This window comes from Passer montanus, unplaced genomic scaffold (genome assembly GCF_014805655.1).
Source record: "Passer montanus isolate IOZ18808 unplaced genomic scaffold, ASM1480565v1 scaffold16, whole genome shotgun sequence".
NCBI classification, from domain to species: domain Eukaryota; kingdom Metazoa; phylum Chordata; class Aves; order Passeriformes; family Passeridae; genus Passer; species Passer montanus.
In genome coordinates, this window is record NW_024363160.1 from 13,531,416 (window position 1) to 13,553,062 (window position 21,647).

A 21,647-nucleotide genomic window follows, 5' to 3' on the forward strand; every position below is an offset into this window, starting at 1 on the left:
AGAAATTCTTTACCAGCAGTCTTGAACTACTTCCAGACTCTAAGTGGCATTATAGTTTATGAGATATGTCCCTGTACGTTCTCTGGTCATCCTTAAATTTAAGTTGAACCTGATCACTTCTTTATCTCAACCACATATGTTACATAATCTCTTCATTCATGGAATACTCATCCTAAATCACTCAAATATGCTTATTAATCAAGGAAAGAACTGAAAGAGAGGTTACCTTCTCATAGGAGAGCAGATGAGATGGGGAGAAAGATTCATCATTTGTCTCCAGTTCAGAGATGTGCTTTTTCTCCAGCAGTATGCACAGACTTAACCCGAAGTTAGAGCAGATGACTACATTCATTATAATGGGCAAATTTTAAACAGCAAGTACACAATGCTTTAGCATCAGAGATATGATGACACCACAAGTTCTATGTGTGGGGTTGGGTTCTTGATAAGAAGGACATCAAAGTATAAGAGTGTATCCAGGGGAGGGCAACCAGTATGGTAAAAGGCCTCAAGGACAAGACATAGGGCAGTGGCTGAGGCTGCTTGTTTTGTTCAGCTTGGAGAGAAGAAGGCTGAGGGATGGACCTATCATAGTCTACAACTTCCCCAAGGAGAGCAGCAGATTGGGAGGTGCTGATCTGCTCTCTGGTGACCAGTGGTAGGACACAAGGAAATGGAATGAAGCTGCATCAGGAGCATTACTTATGGGTCCTTTCCAACATGAGATATTCTCTGAGACATTCTCTGAGTCTAAAGAATTAGTGGGCTGACCACACATTTGGCTTTCCTAAGCATCCATTAACAATAGCAGCATCACACAGATGTTTGCTGATTTAGGTTTGGCATATTAGATTGAAAGACATCACCTATCCTACATCTTCTTGACCTCTCTTTGACCTTGTCCTTTGCAGGACCAGCTCATGAACTGTGTAGTTTGCAACCAACAAGACAATACCTGTAATAAGCAAATACAATTATGTAGGTGCAAGTAGACTGTTGTTGTTTCCTTCATCCTTCTTAAGTAACAGTTACATTTAAACAAGATGAGCCAAAATATTATGTCCTATTTTAAATCATCAGTGAAACCTTTGCTCACAGTACTGCCCTCTAGAGTTCAAGACATCTAATATTATTGCTGACTTAGTACGGTTAAAATCAATATTTTTATAAATTAATTTATAATTTCAAATCTTTCTTCAGAGTTCTACCTTTCTGCATTACAGAGATAAGGCCTTGTCAAGCAAGATACATAAAATTGTTATTTTTATCTTAGTATATGTTTGCTACACTCACACGCACACACACACACAGATTCCATTCATACTATCCACTTCTCAACTTTTAACTTACATTTTGATAACAGATACCTTGGGGACGACCACAGATCTTTTTGTTTGTAGCATATTTAGCATCATTCTGTGATTACAGCTAGGAGCTAGGAGTTAATACAGTAGTACACAGTTGTGCAACACACTGCTGAATTATGTGCTTGATTAACTCAGAGGAGAGAAGGCACCTAATCTTCATTAGGGCATCAGAAGAAACATAAACAACATACCAAGTGGCTTTTGTGACTGTAGCACCAAGTACAAGCTGGGAATTTTTTAACTGAGTATTTCTGTGTCCAAAGATATTGTTTTATTCAAACCAATAGGGATGTTATAGGGATTTACTAGTTTTAACATAAATGTCTCCTAGGAAAGATTAGTCTGCTTCAAGGTGTTATTAGCACTCCACAGCAGAGGGCTTACACTGAGGTCTTTAGCCATTTTAATGATTCCATGACTCTGTGATTCTAAGAAAACATGCCTGCCTGATCCAAAAGATCCTAGGGACTGGATATGGAAGAACTAGGTTCAAGACCTTTATTATAAAACACCATTTAAAGGAAGATACTCTGTGAGAATCTACCTCTGCATTTTTGTATAGATCTGGAACACACATTTGAAGAAAGCTATCACTTCCACCTCCCACAAGTTAACATTGGAGAGAAGACCCCTTTCTCCTGAAATGGTCAGCTGTTGCACTGTGTAATCTTGAAATCTGCATTTTTTTCAATTGCTTTGGTCTCTCATCTAAGGTTCTTAAAGGGATTTTTATAAATAAGTACGCCATGTGAGTATAACTTGTAGAAAAACATTAGTTCTGAAAGAAATTAGTGGCACAGCCAGAAATACTAGGAGTCTGTTACCTGCTCCCACCTTTAAAACACATCCCATTCACAGGACAAAGAAGGAATTGGGTATTCTTCATAACTATTGAAACTTTATTTGTCTTAATTTGATATCTGACTGGCTTTGGTTTTAATAAAACCTCTTTCAGATTGCTAAAATAATCTACAGCAGAGCTAATGGCTGAGCAAACACTTTGCCCTGGGTTCACATCTCCCCTCCTGGGAAAATCACTGATCTTCCCTAAGCCTCCTACCATATGCATAACATCATACAGACATGTAGCATAGACAATTAATGGACTTGGTTTTGAGGACAATGATGAGAACACACGAATAAGGCATACTACAACAGTCAGGACCTCTTCCACTCAGACTATGTTTGGCGGAGGAAATGGAGAAAAACACAATGTATTCAGAGTATATTCACTGCAGCAGAGGGTGTGGAGAAGAAACTAATCCAGTCATTCCCTATGAATTACCTTTTGTGCATTACACACTTCATTCTGCAAGACTCTCTAAAGGTTCACATTCTACAGTCTTTCACAAAAAAGGTCTGTAATCATTCTAAGAGATGTAAATACACAGACCTAAATTATGTAAATTGTGCTCCGAGATCATCATGCACAGCTCCAAGAAGTCTACTCCAAGAAAGAACACTGGGCCAGGAATACTCCCAAGACTTTAATCCTAACATATATAGAGAGCACCCTGATCCTCGGCCAGACTCTGTTTGCTCAGGTCCAAAACACTGTTCAGGTCTGTAGTCCAGACTGCACCATTTTCCACTTGAACATGATGCTGGATTTAAGGAAACAGTAACATTCACCGTGAGCTGAAAGAGCAGAAACATTTGTTCATCACCAGTGGTTTGTTGGCTGGTTTTGGCAGCTCGCAATTTGCTCAGCACCACTCTTAACTAAACCCAGCAGGGAGTCACTTAACAAAACTTCGAAAAGTGTGAGAGAAATTTGGATAGTGAAAAAAAAAGCACACACAAACACAATGAAGGAAATCGTTGGAACATTTCTGATAACAATCCAAGCCTATTTAAAACTGCCATATTATGGAGAAAAATGAGCATACATTATTTCACTTGGACTTCCAGAAGTCAGGCTTCAGAGGTATAACAACATCATTCTTTGATGTTACATACAACATCCTTCCTATCACATCATCAAGCCTTAGAAAGCAGACCAAACATGTTTCTTGCACTATTTTGTGAGGTTTAACAGGAAGTGCTAAGATTCAGACTTGGACTCTGCAATTGTTCGTTTACTCTTTATTTATTTAAGAAGGAAGAAAACTCTTAAGTAGGGAATCTCATTTCAAAGATACCCTGGCAAGGCATCGCAGTAGTTTCATATGCTCTATCTGTTATAAAGCATGTATCATGAAGATACACCTAATTAAGATAACACATTATTATTCCAATATCCACATGTCAGTTTTGGCATGGAAGTCAGGAATGAAAAGTATCTGACAGCTGATTGTGTCACTCTTCTTGTCAAGATGGCCAATTATCTGAGGAAACTACAAATTCTAAATATTGGGTGAGTGACATAAAAGGAACTACAGCTCCAAAGTAGCTGCAAATGAACAGAAGGAACATTAAAAGGTGATGCAACTGGCGAAAGCATTCAGGGCAGGACTCTCCTAAACAGAATGGATAAAATAGCTACACAAAGGGACAGGGGGAGGAGGGAGGATTAAAGAACATGAAGCATCATTTTTTCATTTACTTTAGAAAGCTTTAGGCTTATTTCTCTTGCCTTAATCCAACCAAAGTACCTGGTTTTTTGGATTTTTTTTGTAGCTGATTTTATCTATTGTTTTGGCCAACATTCAATGCAATCATTTGCCTGACTTGAAATAGTGTTGTGCTTTTTTAAACTTGTAAAAAAGAGTATTCTGCATATGGTGAGCTAGACAGTAGATAAGGACTAGGTCATCACATATCAGGAACTGTTTTAAATCAACCAAGTCTTCATCTTACACAATAAAAACTCAGGGTTACAGGGTTGTTTCAGGTTAGGCAGACTAAATCATTACTGTTTACTTAATATTTCGTTCTTCAAATGAAGAGGGAGCGTTGCCTGAATTTTTGGCATCTTACCTAAAAGATGATAAAAAGGTCACTATCAAGTACTAGGCTGAGGTTTTCCAGAGCAAAGATCAAATTCTGTCTATGCTACAGCTTTTCAAAGGATACTGAGCAAATATTTAATCTCTGTATCTCTGTTTTCAAATCTACAATACAGAGATTTCATCTACGTCAGGGCTGTGTTTTGAAGTTAATACTCGTTACTTAAGTTGCCAGTTGTCAGGTTTTATAGGCAACATCATCAGGGTGAATGAGCAGACAGCAAGTCCACAGCCTCAACATGAAAATGCAAAGGCAGCTGTTAATAAATTGTAAATGCAAACTTTATTTTTCAGACCTGCAGAAAGGCTAGATTTTAGAAATGTATGAAAACTTAAAGTCAGATTTGTATTTCCCTACAAGCTGGCTTGCTGCTAGGCAGACTTTGAATTTCAGAAGATCCTACCACACATATAAATGGCAGGACAAGCATGTGATCAGTCTTTCCATTCACACACCAGTTTTCCCCATGCCTATATTTGATTTCGACATTTAGCAACACTCTGCACTTGCCTAAAAGCCACCCACATGCTGCAGTGTGGCTGCATACGTTTTTAATTTGACTTTTTGGGTTAGCACACAGTCTCTGCAACACTCCAGTTTTCCCTGCAAAGGGCTCCATCACAAAGTCCTACAGCACCTGCACAATTATTTGTAAGGCCAAGCAGGCCTACTTATTTTAAAAGTATCATATAATGTTGTTCTTTGGAAGAAACTTTTCGCACTTTGGATATGAAATAAAACCACTGCCACAGACTCTATAAACCTTCCTCCATCTGTGTTATTCATGAGCTACAGTGCCCCAGGACCCTGACAATGCATGGGAGGATCGTAATGTCCAGGGCTTTTGTTGAAAGTACTGAATTCCATTTATTTAAATAGGCAAGATTACTGTATAGTGTATCATTGAAATAAACTAGAGCAGCTCTTCAAAAGCAGGAGGCTGGACAGTAAAAACAATCAATGTGCTGACAGACTCTACTCTCTAACATGAAAACCAAGTAATCACAAAGGCACTTTGGTACTGCCGTCAGATATTGCTGTCAGCTCCCTAGTCTGCACACCTAAAAATAGTTTTCAAGTCCTTAATGTGCTTCCCTCCCCTTTTTTCTTCTTTTCTGGCTGAGTTCAGACGAAGCCTTCAAACCACGGACAAAGGTGTTTCTAGCTTTGATCAGACCTGGTAGAATCACCATTGCCCAGAACATAGAGCGAAGGCAGAGTGAAAAGGAAGGGGGAAAGTTGACCATGATCCTCTGGTAAGAAACAAAACCCCATTTTATCTCCATTTATTGCATGAACTTAGCAGACTTCTGTGTTTGATTGAGTAACTTTGCATTCTTGTGATCTAAACTTAGCAATCTCTCCACAACAGTGCCAGAAGGAAAAGGCTGTCCAACAATCTTTCAAACCCATATCAGTTATTTTGAAAGTGCCAGCAGCAAGGCTGTCACAATATTAAGGTAGATATCACTAGCTCAGTAATTAATTTATGAATTAAATGTTTCAGGTCTCCATTCATCTTTAACTTTCCTTTCTTTAAGCTGTTGCACCACATCACTACTGAAGGCAAGTGCTTCTTCTCTTACTAACGAAAATAAAAGTATTACCTTATTAAAACAGTGTGTGAGGACTCTCTGAACACGTGTGCATGCACAAGCCTTGAGAGCAGTGTTTCATTAGTCCCAGCTGGGAGTGCAGATTAAAGAAAAATGCCAGAAACCATACCTACAGTCTGACATATCTATGATATGTTGCAATGCCTGATATGTTCTGTGGGAAAGGAGATCTATATGCTATACTCAGTTTCACTGAAGTGCTTGGCAGAAAGCATTCCTGACTCACAACAGAGTCTGTTCACTGGACTGGCCAGAGGGGAGTCATACCTAATAAACTGCCATAAAATACACATACACACACCACTTTGGATCATTGATTTCACTGCTAAAGGATGTTACTGTGCATTACAGCTTTAAGTTTTCAACTTTGTCATATTTTCTAAACTCTGATCTCTTCAATTTACTTTCAGTTATGTGACATTCCCCTTTAGCAGAGCGAAAGCATGCATTAGCTAAACAATGTGGTTTGGATTTAGCGTTCCCATGCATCATTGTGAAAATGTTTGTCTCAGCAATAGTGTCATTATTGTTACTGGGAACAGCTGCTCTACTATGTCTTCTGATTGAGGAGAGCAGAGTATCTCCCTTCCCATACCACCTCACAAGCAGGGAATCTGAACCAGGACCTTTGAGTAGAAGTAGTTCATGAGCACCCAGTGTTCTGTACCTGGCTTCCTCCTACCACAAAGGAAGCAGAAAGTGCAGGAGCGCAGCAAAGAACAGCAGCAAAATAAATATTGCAAATATTTAGAAATATAAATAAATATAGAAATGAAGTTTGGCTCCCTCCTCTGGCAGTCCTTCTGGATCTGAACTGGGGACTAACCTGAGGCAGAAATCCTCCTCACTCAGGTGCAGCTTTCTGGCAGCTCAGCTCCATTAGACATGACATCCTTTGAGTGAGAATTGGAGCAGGGAGTTTGCTGCTGATCAAGCGGATGTTTAATATCTCCCTTGAGTTTCTGAAGTGGAAAGATGTAACTCTCAGCATTCTTGCCAGTGCTCCCAGCCCCACTGAAGTCAGTTTCCACGTCCAGATCTACAAGAGCGCTGGAGTCCCGCTGGGTTTGCTGGGAGCATCCCAGCGGCAATGCTGTGCTCTGCCGGCCTGTGCAGCTCGGCTCAGGCCAGCTGGACATTTTTAAGGAAAGCTTACAATACATATTTGTGTGATTACACAGAGCAGCAGACTTTAACACACCTTTCAGAACAGGACCTTCGGAGGTAATTCAGTTTTGTTTTAAGATGGATTGAATCTGGTTTCCAGGGTATTAGACCTTTTGAAATGTCTTTGGATGGGAAGCCACATTTTCAGTCAGTAGGCGTTTCTGCAAGTCCAGCCTCTAGTAACATTTTAGCTACATAAAGACCACAGCTTTTGGATGTATTTTATCTTTTGAAAGGATCTTAGATTCCCAACTTTGTCCTGAAAATCAAGTACTGTAGATACTTCATTTGTATCAAACAAACTTAAGTAAAATAATGACACAGTCAATACACTCTTGTGTAGCATATCCTTAACATACAATCATAAAACTATAGAATGGATTGGATTGCAAGGGATCTTAGAGATTATCTAGTTCCAGCCCTGCGTAGGCATGGACATCTCCCATAGACCAAGCTGGTCAAAGACCCATCCAGCCTGGCCTTGAATGCTTCCAGGGGTGAGGCATGCAACTGTGATAAAACAGTTTGAACAAGCATGGTAAAACACAAGGATTTTTGACAACTTTACCTTGAATATTTTATTTAAATTTCTTTTTGGCTTCAAAGTAGCTATTTCAATCAACCAAAAATGCTGAAGTTCCAGTAAACTTGATGGGTGAGAAGAGATGGGGTTTCCTAGGTGAAAAAAATACACACAAAAATGCAGACACAATGCCAAGTAATTTCACATCCCCCTACAGAAGTAGCATAAAACCAAGTTTTACCCATTTCTGCTTAGACAGTTATATTCTATACAGTCTGCTTACCATCAGAGATATTGTGGTTTCTGCATAATTACTTTATCCCAGTCAAATTAAATCAAGCAAAAAAAAAATTCCTTCATCTAAAAGATAGACAAACAGAATGCAGACTAATGGCTAACAGCTGTGTAGGTAAGAGTACAGAGGCAAGCACAGGGAATCCAGCCCTCAGCCTGACAGGAGGAGAGGTACGTATGGTACAGATCTGAGAGCCTCAGGCGTGAACAAAATGGCTTATTTGTTATGGTAAAATTCCCAAACAGGCTACTCAGTGGTATTTGTCAACCTTGTATTTTCTCCAGGAAAATTGTCTCGCAGCTGTGTTCGAGGCAGAAATTAAGATTTCTGGGCAGCATTCCAGCTTTTGACTCTCTTCACCATTTTTCCTCAAAGGACACAGAGGGGACAGCTCCTGGTCTAACAAGACTCAAGCATGCACCTGCTTTACTTCAACGGACACCAGGAGGATTTAACCACAGTATGGAAAAGCTGCTCCCTAATACTCCTTAGCAAAAGGAGAAGGCACAAGCAAAAAAGGCCACCAACATCAGAACAGTCCCTGGGAGGAACATGGGAACTGACTCTTCATCAGTCACAAATATGCAGGAAACGTACATAACATAAGGAATAAACATCATCCCAGGAAAAAAGCACCTAGGTAGAAAGCACGTTGTCATCCATTACACATGCCTGTAGAGGGAGGCAATCAGAGGATGCAAAGCATGGCAGCAAAGGTGTTGCTGCTGACCATGGAGTATCATCACCCTCCATGTTATATCCCAGACGTGTCCACAGACAGGGAAAAGAAATTCATTACCTACAGTTTTTCTCCTCAAATCCTCCATGTCTTCTGGTTTTATTGTGCTTTACATTATGAAGTAACCTCTGGCAAAGAAGATGGAGCAGCAAAACACAAGTGATGATATGTCTAATCTCTTCATCATGTCAAAGAACCACTTCATTGCCCCACAATGGCCCTGCACCAGTACATTGTAACATATGTGGAAATGAAAAAATAGCTCTTTTTTCAGATTTGGTCTCACAGAAATTAGGCAGAAGCATAACTCTATCTTTTCTCACTGGAGGAGGATCTGGAGCTACAATCTAGAGCAGCCAAGACAAAAGAGAGCCAAGGGACCTCCCAACAACTCCTCAATATGCATTTACAGCCTCATGCTGTTTCTCTGGCAGAAAGAGCCTGGGAAGGAAGGCAGTGGTCCTATCCTCAGGTCACTCTGAAGAATGAATTCCACCTAGCCAGGAGGGCATGTCATTGAGGGCATGACATTTATAGTTCTCAGCGGACTCGGGGCTAACACATTCATAAACAGCTCAGCTCAGCTGCAGTCACTGGGGGGCAACAGGGGAGGCATTTCAGCTGCAGTGCGAAAGAATAGCCTGTTTTGTTCTGATGTGCAAGTATCATCACTACTGTGGGAGAAATGAAGGGGGCCAGGCAGCTCCTCAACCCTCTGCGCTGCGCACAGTAAATCGATCAACCACCAGTGCATCAAGTTCACCATCAAGTTCTGTGCATGCCTGGGAAGCCCTTGCAGAGTTCAGTTTGATGAACGTGTAGCCACAGGTTCCTCAAACCGAACTCTGCAAGGGTTTCCCAGGCGTGCACAGAGCTCTGACTGTGGCAAAGTGTCAAATGTATTACTCCAAGGAGATCTTTGTTTTGGAAACTTGCTTCTCAGCTACAGCTTGCTTCCTCTTTAACAATTTTAAAGCCAAGAAGTTTTCTTTAGTTGTTGCTTTTGTTTTTATTTTCTACTGCTTGCTCAGCTGGGGAAGATAACAGTTTCAGATTTAGGTCACCCATGGAAAAACGTGTTTGGTGATCTCATCTTGATCCCCAGTGGGTAACCATGCAGATCACAAAGAGCAGGAGAAAAATCTAGCCCCGCTAGACAGATCTGGAAGATCTGGGGGAGGGGGGAGGCACGTCTGCGTTTTTCTTTAATAAAATTGGAATATCTACATGTTTGCTACAGTCCGACACTAAGGTGCATTTGTAGGCCCATGCAAATTCCAGCCAACATTGCTTGGCCACCATCCTTGCTTTTGTAGGAACTGGCATTGACCTTTTTTCTTCAAAGGGTCACAATCACTCATATGTGTTATGAAACATAATAACACTTCATCCGTATACAGCAACTCTCATTGCCGCAGTTTCCAAGTGTGGCCAGGTACTGAATAACTTTTACATTTGGACCAAATTTACAGTGTTTTGTCCATGCTTATTTCATGAGAAAAAAATGGTACAAAATAACATATAAATGAGAAACATTATTACAAAATTATGAGCTGCCACTGCCTTCTTGCAAGCTTAGCAGATTGTTTGTTTCTTTCCCTTCATTAGCTTGTTACTCCATTCTTTTTAACGTAATAACAACATTTTTGTTCAAGAGAGGAAAAAACCCAACAACCATATTTGAGAATCAATAATTACATCCAAGGCAACTCTCAACAAAAATATCATGGCAATTTTTTTTTACATTTTCCCCAAGCCACCCATCCTCCACTTTAACATTATTGATGTACAAGATGGGTAAATAACTTATCACTTTTCTGCTGTGGTCATGTCACGTCCGTATGAGATTTCCTTGGATCTCATAGAGAAAGAGGTTGAACAGCACCCTTCTCCTTTAAGGAGTTCACAGCATTTGTCATCTCGGTCTTGAGAGTTACGTGCTGCAAGAACTGTAATTTTATGAGTAAGATGGAAAACCTAAACCCTAAATGCTTCTGGTCATGAACACACAAATTCCATGACAAATCACATTACTGGAGATTTGTTTCAGAGGAAGACTGCAGAGCATTCCCTTCCCACTGTTGGTGAGAACAGCAGAACAGCAAAGTCACGTGTGGTCCCTGCTGGGGACAAGGCATTCCGAATTCATCATGAAAGTCCTCAAGCCACTGGGCAAACACTGGGGCAAGAAGGGGTGTTGTCACAGCATCCCAGAACACAATTCTTGCTCCCAGACAACCTCTCTGTATGTGTTTCACTGGAGTGAGGTACCAACTAGCCAAAAAAGCTATTTCATTCTTCTTTGTCAACTATTTATAATATTATCTTGGTTTTATTCAAAACAGTCTAACAGCAGTTCATTTATGCTGAAAGTGACAGGGAAACAAACTTCTTTCTCCATCCCTTTGAAAAAGCTCCAACAGAATGTATCACCAAAGAGCTCTGAGGATTGAGAGAACCACAACCCTACCAGAAGTTTCAGGGAGCATCAGCTTTTCTCTACAGGCATCTCTCTTTGGAGTGCCCTAGTATCAGCCTTCCTTTCCCCCTTCTTGCTTCCCCTGACACCAATTTGCTCTGCATTATAAAGCACCACAGGATTTACATGAACTCTGCATATGCCTCAGCAGCCTGGGCCTGTAAAGTGAATTTTCAAGGAACTTCAGCTGTAGCTGTTGCTAGTGTGCTTTCTAGTTTTATTGCTGTGAACAACTGAGAACTAAAAAAGCACACTAGTTTATTCTCTATTATAATAGCTTTACACTGGTACACACTGCAGACTACCACTCAGAAATTTAGATTTTAGGGCCTTAGCACATTTTGTATTAATTATGTTTATGATAATAACACTGTGAGAAAACAAGTATATGTATCATACACAAGTATACAATACTGCAGTTATTGATGTCATTACTCCTCCAGGCCACTAAAACCCAAACAATTCCCACTGTACAATTCTCATTACAAGAAGATATTTGTTGTCCTAAAAGGTTTATACAAACTGTTTCACTTGTCACTGATGCAAGTTCAAAATTTTTATTAAATATTCACTCAGCTGCTGGTAGTTCATTCTTGAAAATTTGTTATAAAGTAGGCATATGAGCAAATCCTAATCAAATCTCCACCAAGGATGCACAGATAGTTTTTTCCACCATCCACACTGACAGAAAAAAATAATTTTATCCTTACTTGCTCACAGGTATCTCCAGTTAAGTTAAGGAGATAAAATAGAAGTGGATAAAAAAGGAACTCTGTACAAGAAAAGATCTAGAATACTACAATCATTTAGGACAAAAAAACCATGAAAATTATGAAAAATAATAATATTACAAAACAAAACTGGCCATCTCTTTTTATTACATGTGTCCAGTTTTATTGTTGTTGGAAGCAGAATTCATAGGGCTTTACTGTGTGAACTCCAGTGCAGTAGGAGGTGCATTTGCATCTTCTCCTTTTCTCTAGGATACTCAAAGTGGAAATTAAGTCACTGCATCTCCCACTCATGACCCACCACTCAAATAGCAGTCTTAATATCCCTTCCTAAAAGGATGAATTCACTCTTGCTGTCATATGAAATACAGTACCACAAATACTTCATTTATCAGGAGATTTTATATGCCTTTTGAGAGTGCCCCATATGGCAAGGATTCCTTTAGTCTGATTCTTGTTTACCCTAGCATGTTACTTCCAGTGACTTTGTTGCTTATCTTGTCTGTAATATGATTTATGTTAACTCATTTCCTGTAAAAGCATACACTAATAAAATGAAAAAAAAAATGTGAAGAAAGAGCAGGCCAGCTTTGAATTGGCATGGGAAATGTCATGAGTAACTGGATTCAAATCCTTTTAAATTACTGTTTCAGTGAACCTTTGAGGCTCCGAAGGGCATTTTTCCCTTTTTCTGCTGTTCCCATAAGATCATTTCATTGTTGCTGTTTCCATAAATTCCTGATGCAATTGATGACCTTGTGTTAGAAAGAACCTGGCTCCTTTCTTTAAAGGACACCTGCTTTTCATGCTAAAGAAAGTAAGAGCAAGTTTCATATATATCCCAAATAATCTTCACAAACAGATGCTTAAAGAAAAAAGAAATCATCTGATAAAGAGCCAGAAACATCGCATGTCATCAATTTGGTAGCATTTCTACCTTTTAATAGTTCCCTGGAACACCTCTGCGCATTCTGGCTTGGGGCTGCAAACCACTGGGAATCGGCCATGGCTTGTATTTGCAAGAAGTCAAGCCAAGGAGGCAATGTTTTCCTTCAGGTGGAGGGCTCTGACGCCAGGCTCCATGACGTCCCTGGCAGAGAACAATTCCAGGTTCAACCTGAAAGACACAAAGCAGACAGCCAAAGGATTACTTAGTAAACAGGAAATGGCATGCTGCACCACGTTAGCATTTGACGAGTTTATAATGTGTTAGTAAATTACTTCAAGATGGAAATCAATCTGCTTTATTTGCAAATGTAAAAAAAAAATGTAATTACCCAATAAAAGTGCTTATCAAGCATTGCCTTGCTTTGTGTGAGATACGTGATAAACCCTACCATGTGCATGGCTTGGTCATCCTAGGCAGGATGTCGTAAGACCCACTTATCAATTTGCATGACTTTTCATGGTAAAAAAAGAATTTTAATCTGAGCTGAAATCCTCTGGAATTTCTGGATGATATCAAATAGATTAAAGTTAAGCGCTTTGGAGAAATTCATGCTTACGCTTATCATTGCAATAGGGTTGGTTTTTTGCAGCAGTAGCAGCTAGAAAAATTGCCCTTTCAAAGATAGTTCACAAATCGTAGACAGATTCTTCCAGTCTTTTCTTATAATTTTCAGGTTCTAGGCAAAGTTTCAGAAAATGTGAACATACAAAATTGAAAAACATGTGTACCCCCTATTTCTGACAGTTGAGCAGTTGAGTGAAATGGAAAATAAAGATACTTTCTGCAAAATTTAAGAGTCATTTCTATGGAATTATAGTAGGCCAGAATTTTAAAACTGAAATCAATTAACTGCTCTAGTTATAAGCTTGTTTCATAGTTTCTATTTTCAAAAAAAAACCCCACGTTAATTATTCTGACTATCATCTGGACACACCATAAGCCAGAAACTCCTGGTCAGAAACAGGCTGACACAAACCACAGACAGACAACTGGAGCATACATTTGCCCACATCCTGTTTTACCATGGTACCTTTCATCCCTGTGGTAAAAGTAACTCTTTCCATATGCTATTAATTATGGTCCTCCCTCCTGACAGACATGAGGTTGTTTTTTCAAGCCAGTTATTCTGATGGTTTGCTATATGACCACCTGTCTAAGAGTAAATGAGCTGAGAAGACAATGCACTTCATACATGGCACCTACAAAGTTGAAGTTTCTTCCTCTAAACTGGCATGGATTTAAATTAATCCTCCCAAAAAATAGTCATGTGCATCAAAACACGTCAACCCATCCACAGTTATATGAAACAGACTGCAGGCAATATAAATTTGGAACATCAGCTTATTACAGAGCCATATTTCAAGGGACCAAGAACACAAATTTATGGAAGTAATGAACCTCTCTGAACTGCATTTTGTTTTTGAGTTAAAATAAGAAATAATTTACCTTGAAAATCAAAGTGGCTGGGTGCAAAATAAACAAAATTTTTAAATCCCCAAGAGATGTGGTTTTTTTCATTCTTTAAGCCTTTACCAATATATTGCTTCTCAGGTAAACACCAAGACAAACTGTAGTTGCACCTGTAGGATCATAAGAATCGGGGATTCTTCAAGTCAGAAGGGATCTCAGCAGTTCTCTGGACCAGCCTGCTACTGAAGGTGGACTCCACCATGAGGTCAAACAATTTCTCCTGTCAAGTCTTAAAGACTTCCAAAGGATGAAGGCTGTGCAACAACCTCAAGCAGCCTGTGCCACTACACCACTGTCCTCATGGTGAGAAGGTATTTCCCCATATCCAGTATGAACATCTCATTTCAACTAGTGCCATTTTTCCTTGTCCACCATGCCCTGCTGTGGAGACCATGGCTCCATGTCCTCAGTGACCTCCAGTAGTTATGGGGGTGAGGAGGAGGGGACACACTGTTAGGGGCCTCCAAAGCCACCTCGTCTCCAGGATGAACAAGCCCCAGTTGTGCAGCCTCACAGCATCAGTGGTCCAGCCCTGACCATTCCAGTTTGTCAACACCTGCAGTTCTGTTGAAAGCACACTCCACTGTCTCCTCCAAGTCATTTATGGAAATGTTAAACATTTCTAGTGATAGACCCTGCAGTACTTCCCTTGTTAGGCCTGTGCATGTCCCACTAATCAGCACCCTCTAAGGCAAACCACCCCACCAGGGATTTCACCATCTGGTTGTTCAGCCTCAAAACTGAAGACATTGGGTACAAGAATATGGGGCAAAACAGTGTCAAAAACCTTGCTAACCTTTACAACCACAAGCTTGCCCAAATGCCTCCCAAAGGACACCTTGCTCAGCTGCTGAGTGCCACTGCTGCTGCACGCTTGTGTTGGTGCAACAAAGGCCTTGGTTTTGAAATGCAATTTCAAGCAAGGACATTTCATTTACCATGCTGAAAATGCCTTTTTATGGGATAATTCAGGGTACTTACATTTGGATTTTATCAAGTAAGCCTGTCTTACTTTAATAAATTTACCTCAAAAAGAGACACAGAGCTGCAGCCACACTACAAAAATATATCCAGTGTAAATTTTTCTTTTATAGGACATGTGAGAACATTTTCTCCCAAAACATAACTCACTGTAGTATCATAATGTGTTAAAGTACTAAGGCTATTTCACCAAAGTTATGATATCCAGGTTTCAGGTTGCTTTCAAGACCACATCCATGGGACTGGATATAACATGGAATAAAGACAATCTGCCTTATGATCTAACTAAAAAAGTCATTTGGTAAGAAGCCAATATTCCTGAATGACAAACTGTCTTGAAATGATTCATGAAAATGTAGCTCAGACCTTGTTGCTATTAAATCCAATGGAAGCTTTCCCACTGAAATAAATTGTTAAAGATCTAACCATAACAGATCTAATCATAACATGGAGATTTCCTTAGACAACCTGCAGTACAAGAGAACTTTTCGTCAAATAGATTTATTCCATATTTTATGTAAATTTCAGATTATTAAAAGGACTTAAAGGTGGGTGGGAGGGAAGCATAATCCTAATTCTAACACATGACAAGGATTACGGTGCATGAGAACACAAGCAACACTGCTTGCTTGGATTTATTCACAGACTTTCCTTCATCTGTTTTAGGCTGTTTCTCTCCTCTCCTTTTTTTCTTTTTGCACTGAGAATGTTTACCCATTGACTCGCCACAGGCCATCCTGCTCAGGACAGCCCTAGGTTTTATTTGGGCTTCTTGTAAACCACTGTTTTACTGCCCTGACTGACCACTGCATCTTGTATAAATAGTTCTCAGGAGGATGTTTTGGGGGTTGCTTAATACTTGTGGTGGTTTTTTGTCTGAGTATGGTCAGAAGTTTGAGCAATTGAGAGGACAGGCTCATTAGCTAAGGGGAATTTCTCAGGTTGGAGGATGTTAAAATTACTTACCTGTGTTATGAACACTGGCAATTATTAGAGTTATTCTGTTCTAGCCTGCACTATTCATGCATTTTCTGAGACTAGAAAGTTCCTTTTTTTTTTTTAATACATTTCATTTTGCTGGAAAAATGGAATATTCATTCTAGTACTGAACAAGCCACACTGCTATGATGACCTGTAGCTGCTACTACATTATAAATACAGTTTATTCATTTATATTAGCTTTCTTACTATCTATCATCTTTAAGGTTACCCCATTGTGAATAAACTCACAACATCACAGGAAATTGCTTTCATTTAAATACAAATTCTTTTTTTTCTTGCCTTAAAAGTCATAAAAAAGATTTCTACATACTTGTCACAGGCCCACCAATTTTCTTTTCAACAGGACATTTAGTGAAAACAAACTATGAAAAAGCTTATCCAAGAATTACATGCCAATATGGATCTCACTGTGTAACAGAATAGTGCATATGTGCTGCAAAAATGTTAAGCATGTGCAGATGACTGAATTTAGTAGTTTTGCAAATAAGCTGTGTGAAAAATAAAGGGTTTTTTAGCATGTTCATAGAATACCATTGAGATCAATAAAGGGAAACAGAAAAGCCTGTAAGACCTCCCTACACTGGAAAAGAACACCACTTTAATTAAATTTTAAATTGATTTGCTCCACTCAGTGCTAGCCTATGAAATAGACACATTTAAGCTGATTTGAAGTTAAATTAAACCTATGAAATCTCTGTGTGCTTTGATGTAAGTGCATGCATGCTACTGATGTGCTTTTGTTTAATTAGCTCTATTGAAAATCACTCTTCAGTGGAACTTTGCACGGCAGACCAGACCTATGACTCCTTGCTGTCTCTATTTTAGTTGAACACTAAACTAAGTGAGAAATCCTTATGGTTAATTCAGGAGCCAGAAGTTTTGCAGGGTTCAGACTCCTTTCAGAATATCCACAAATATTTACATTGACTGTAAGACAACAAGCTTCCCAGCATCCCCTGATCCTGGCTCCCTCAATATCCTTAAATCAGGGAACATTCAGCTATTCAGTCTAAAGGCCTTTTGGTAGAACAGCACTTACTGTGAAATGTGTTGTTTGGGTTAGCTGAATGTCTCCCTGTCACTTATTTCCCAGAGAGGATTTGAAAGTTATGTATGTTTAGCAACTACTGCACACTAAAGAAAAATGGATTTCCACAAGTTCTCATAATCTGCTGGTAAATTGTCTCTCTCTAATGCTTGAAAAATTGTAGAACAAAAAAGAAACAAATGTCAGAGATAAAAAGGTCTCTGTGTTTTGGAAGAGATGGATTGGGACAAGGAAGATGAGGGGTGGGAAAGATGGGGAAAATGTTGAATGTTGTGAGATTTTCTTCCAAGGGCTTGCTTTTCTGTTCCTTTATCTTTTTTTTTTTCCCTTCATTCTTATGAATTTTTACCCACCAGCACCATCAGTATGAAATACTGCTAAGTTAGAAGAACAGCAGCTTCTTCCCACTTTGTATAGATGCGATTGCTTATGCAAGGGCATCTAGCTACAAATAAATTAATTAGGATGTGCATGTGACCTTGGGATAAACAGGTAAATTATTATGGAAGTGGATCCACATGCTTTAACTATACAAACAGCAACTTAATCACTACAGCCTCAACTCACCACCTGCAAAGCCATGGGTAAAAATATAAAAGTCATAGTTCTTAACTAAGTTTTCACACTACAAGTCCAAAAACAAATTTCAAAGTGTAATTAGTAGCCTTCATTATCTATGTCAGTATTAAGGGGAATACAGGCATCTAAATATTCAGAGCTATTGACAGTGCCTGCTCGCTGCTTCCACCAAAACTTGAAGGCATCTAAACTCAGTTGGTGTTTCTGTCCAGAACTGGGCATTTCTCCATGTGATTAGTAGCAGCTGTGGAAATGTCTCGTTCCCAACAAGCAGCTCTCTGGCACACATCTGGTCTCACCAGCTCTGCAAATCCAGAGAAGGTTCTGCACCGTGGCCACTGAAGAGTGGCATCCAGCAAACATGACCTGTAAAAGCCCACTTTTGCTAGAAATGACAGAGAATCCAAAACGGGTTCTCACCACAGCTGTGGGGATTATGATCCCTCCCCTGGGATCTCCAAGACACGGGGGGTGATGCAGCATCCAGACTCTCAGGGGGCCAGGGGCAAACACCCTCCTGCCAAGGCTGCTCAGCTGAATGGTCAGGAGAGAGGGAGCCCTGCAAGTAATGCAGAGCCAGCTCGAGAGAACACATATGAATGTGTGTAAGAAGGATCCAATGTCAGATTAGCTATCTCCATGTCTAATGGGCTAACCCTAGAACACACCGCTGATTATTACTGTATTAAAAATGGCAATGATTCAGCTATCTTTGTAGTTTCCAAGTTAATATCTTAGTCGGTGCTAATTTCTTCCAAAAACAAAAGGGTTAAGCTTGTGTTAAATTCATCTGCCCTGGCATTATAACCAACCAGAGGTAAAGAAAGTCATTTCTCAAAATGACACCAGTACAAGCTATCTAAATTCAAAGAAATATTTCAAACAAACTTCCATAGGAATGAAGAAAAGAGAAGTGAGAGAAGCAAGTAAATTGAGCACTAAAATAAATGCCTCGTGAACTTGCTTATAACCAAACAAACAGGGAAATGCATCTTCTCTGGATGGAGCATTGCAGAGCAATTTCCAAGGGAAATTCACAAAGTACTAAGCTGGCTTTTGCAGTTTGAATGCAAAACTGATGAGTTTCTTGCAAATGTATGCCAAAAAACCTAATCCAAACTGGAAAGAAGAGAGGAAATCTCCTATGAGACAGTTTTTATAAAAGCTTCATTCAGGGCCTCCACCCTCATGTACTGCACCAGCCACCTTAGATTTTCCACTCTTCCTGGTCCAAGAGAGCACCGACTAGTATATTAAAAATTCTGGCTTTAAAATATTTGGGAATGAACAGTGACAGCTGTATATGTTTTAATAATCAGGCACAGATTATCAGATGGTGTTCTAGTCAAAATTGGTATAGAGATTTGGGTCTAATAGATTACAAAACAAGTAAACTAAAGTAACACAGATGGAAAAAAAATATGACAAATATTTCAAATTTCTCAATCCCTCCCAGAATCAGACACTTTGTAGTGGAAAAGTGTAGTCAGGTTATTAAAACACAACATTAGTTACCTAGAGATACAGATTACACCCTGTTCCCAGTCCAGTAAATATAGGGGTTTGACATTTTTAACCAGAATTTCAAGCAAAAGCACTTTTCCTTCCAGCTGTACAATCTGCTTCATTGGGAAAGCCATTTAACCCCTCAAACTTCAGCATTCCCTTTTCTGAAAAGCATATATCCCTTTTATAGCTCTTTCAAATTAGGAACCATAAATAGTTTTTCATTAAAATACTTTGAGCTGCAAATTTCTACAAACAGTCATAATTTATTTCAAAATTCATTTAACTAATCCCCCTGCTTTTTACGTACCATTCATGTGCAGCACATGTTTTTTCCTCAGTTATGACTTACAGCAAGGACCCTCTGCTACAAGTGCAGAATGTGTTAAAAATAGTACCCTGGATGCTGGTATTACTTTCTGCTCTTCCAGGAAATAAGTGGCTGTCTCTGCACCTGGCAGTTTATTTATAGTGAAATGTGGTTGATATATGCACCTACAATTCTGGGAACAGAATTTTTGTGTGTGTGACTTGCTTTCTCTTTCTCCTTCCTTGTTTCTCCCCAGCACCAGGATTCAGCTTCCTCAGGCTTTTTCTGTCTAAAGAGGCTTTCGTGTCCCATTCACCTGCTGTCAGAACTCCATGCATTGAATGGCAGCAGCTAATAAAAATATGCTCATCTCTTTATAGCTTTTCATAAAACTACTCCATCCTGTCTTTTTATTTGTGCCTTACTTCTGCTGTCACTTTGTGCATACACAGCGTACTGAATAAAAACCTCCTCCGCAATTGTTTGAAATAGCATTTAACACCTCCACAAAACTGATATTTCTAAAACAGGTATTTCATTTCTCAAACATGCTGAAATTCGTTGAAGTATTTTGTGCCATCTGTTTCTTCTTTTTAAATAAATAAGTCTTTTCATCATGGCAACCATTATGACAACCTACCAATATTTATGAGGACATGGCAACACTCACAGGAACAGAAAAAGTGACATATGAACAGCAAAGAGACTCTGTTTCAGCTTAAGGTGAACTTGGAAGGAGTCCCCGGTGCCAGAATGAAAATGATGTCCTTACACGCAACTCAGGAATGCTGAGGTGTAACTGTTACGTCAATGGATGTCTGTATTCCCACATCCAGCAAAGACCCCCCAGGGGATTCCAGCCTGCCTTGAACCAGACCCACCATTTCTTGAAGGAGTTCAATGACATCTTCATGAGATCAGCTGCACAGCTGGCTTTCTGGAGAGGCTGGCTGGCTTTAAGTGGAAACTGTCAGTATCTGCCAAATGGTGGCCAGACACCAGAACAGACTTTCCAATTAGTGGAATACCCCATTTGATGGCTGGATGTGATTTTCCTGTGTGTGTGTGTGTGTGTATGTGCATGCTCCACCTGCGTGCTGCCACATCTGAAGGCTGCGGTGAAGCCCTTGTAGGGAGCCTGTTGTCCCAGGTGAGCCAAAAGGGAGTCAGGCAGTCTCCTCCTCACTGGGCCAGCAGAAGCCGTTTCAAATTTCCCACAGCTGAAAATCACTGTGTGCAGGTTTTACGTAAGGGCCTGCTGGAGCCGCAGCGGCTCCCTTGCTGCCCACCATTGAGCTGTGAAACACAGGTTATTAGTTCCAGATGCTGCTTCAGCACCTTTCCTTCTGCAGAAAGTGTGCAGAAGTCACTTCTTTTGGTTTCTCAGGACTGCCCAGAAATAGAAAACACCACCAAAATCACTGTGGATTTGTTATCCCGCTCTCAACATCAGGCAGAAAGTCTTGTCCATGAGCCAAAAGGGATCTGTGTTACACTCACTATGGACCTTACAGCTGATTCACAATGGACCTCACAGCAAGAGCCAGAGCCTCATATTGAGTACCAATCCATTGTCACTGCATGTCTAATACATGCAGCAGGTGTGCCAGCTCCATGACAGTCCCATTGACACTCTAACAGGAACCTTGTTTTGGACAGAAAAGAGAAGTGCCTTGTGACAGAAACCAGAGGAACACTCAGCTGGCTCAAAATTCCCTGCACTTGATCTGTCTTCATGCCTCCAAACTTTCACCCTGAGGTTTTAAAGAACCTCAAACATTTCAAATTTCTTATAGGTTTGTTTCTCCCAAGAATCTCTCTACAGAAAAGTAATTTTTCTTATCACTTCTTAATTACAATAGAGGCAAATACTGTAGGTGCATCTTTTTTGCCAATTTATGATACAACATTCTCTTGTAAATTCAAACAATTTTCT

General features: G+C 39.8%; 1 pseudogene; it reads right to left on the reverse strand.

Moving 5' to 3' along the window:
- Window positions 1-21,647, reverse strand: part of LOC120499218 — a 75,871-nt pseudogene that overhangs the window by 3,097 nt on the left and 51,127 nt on the right.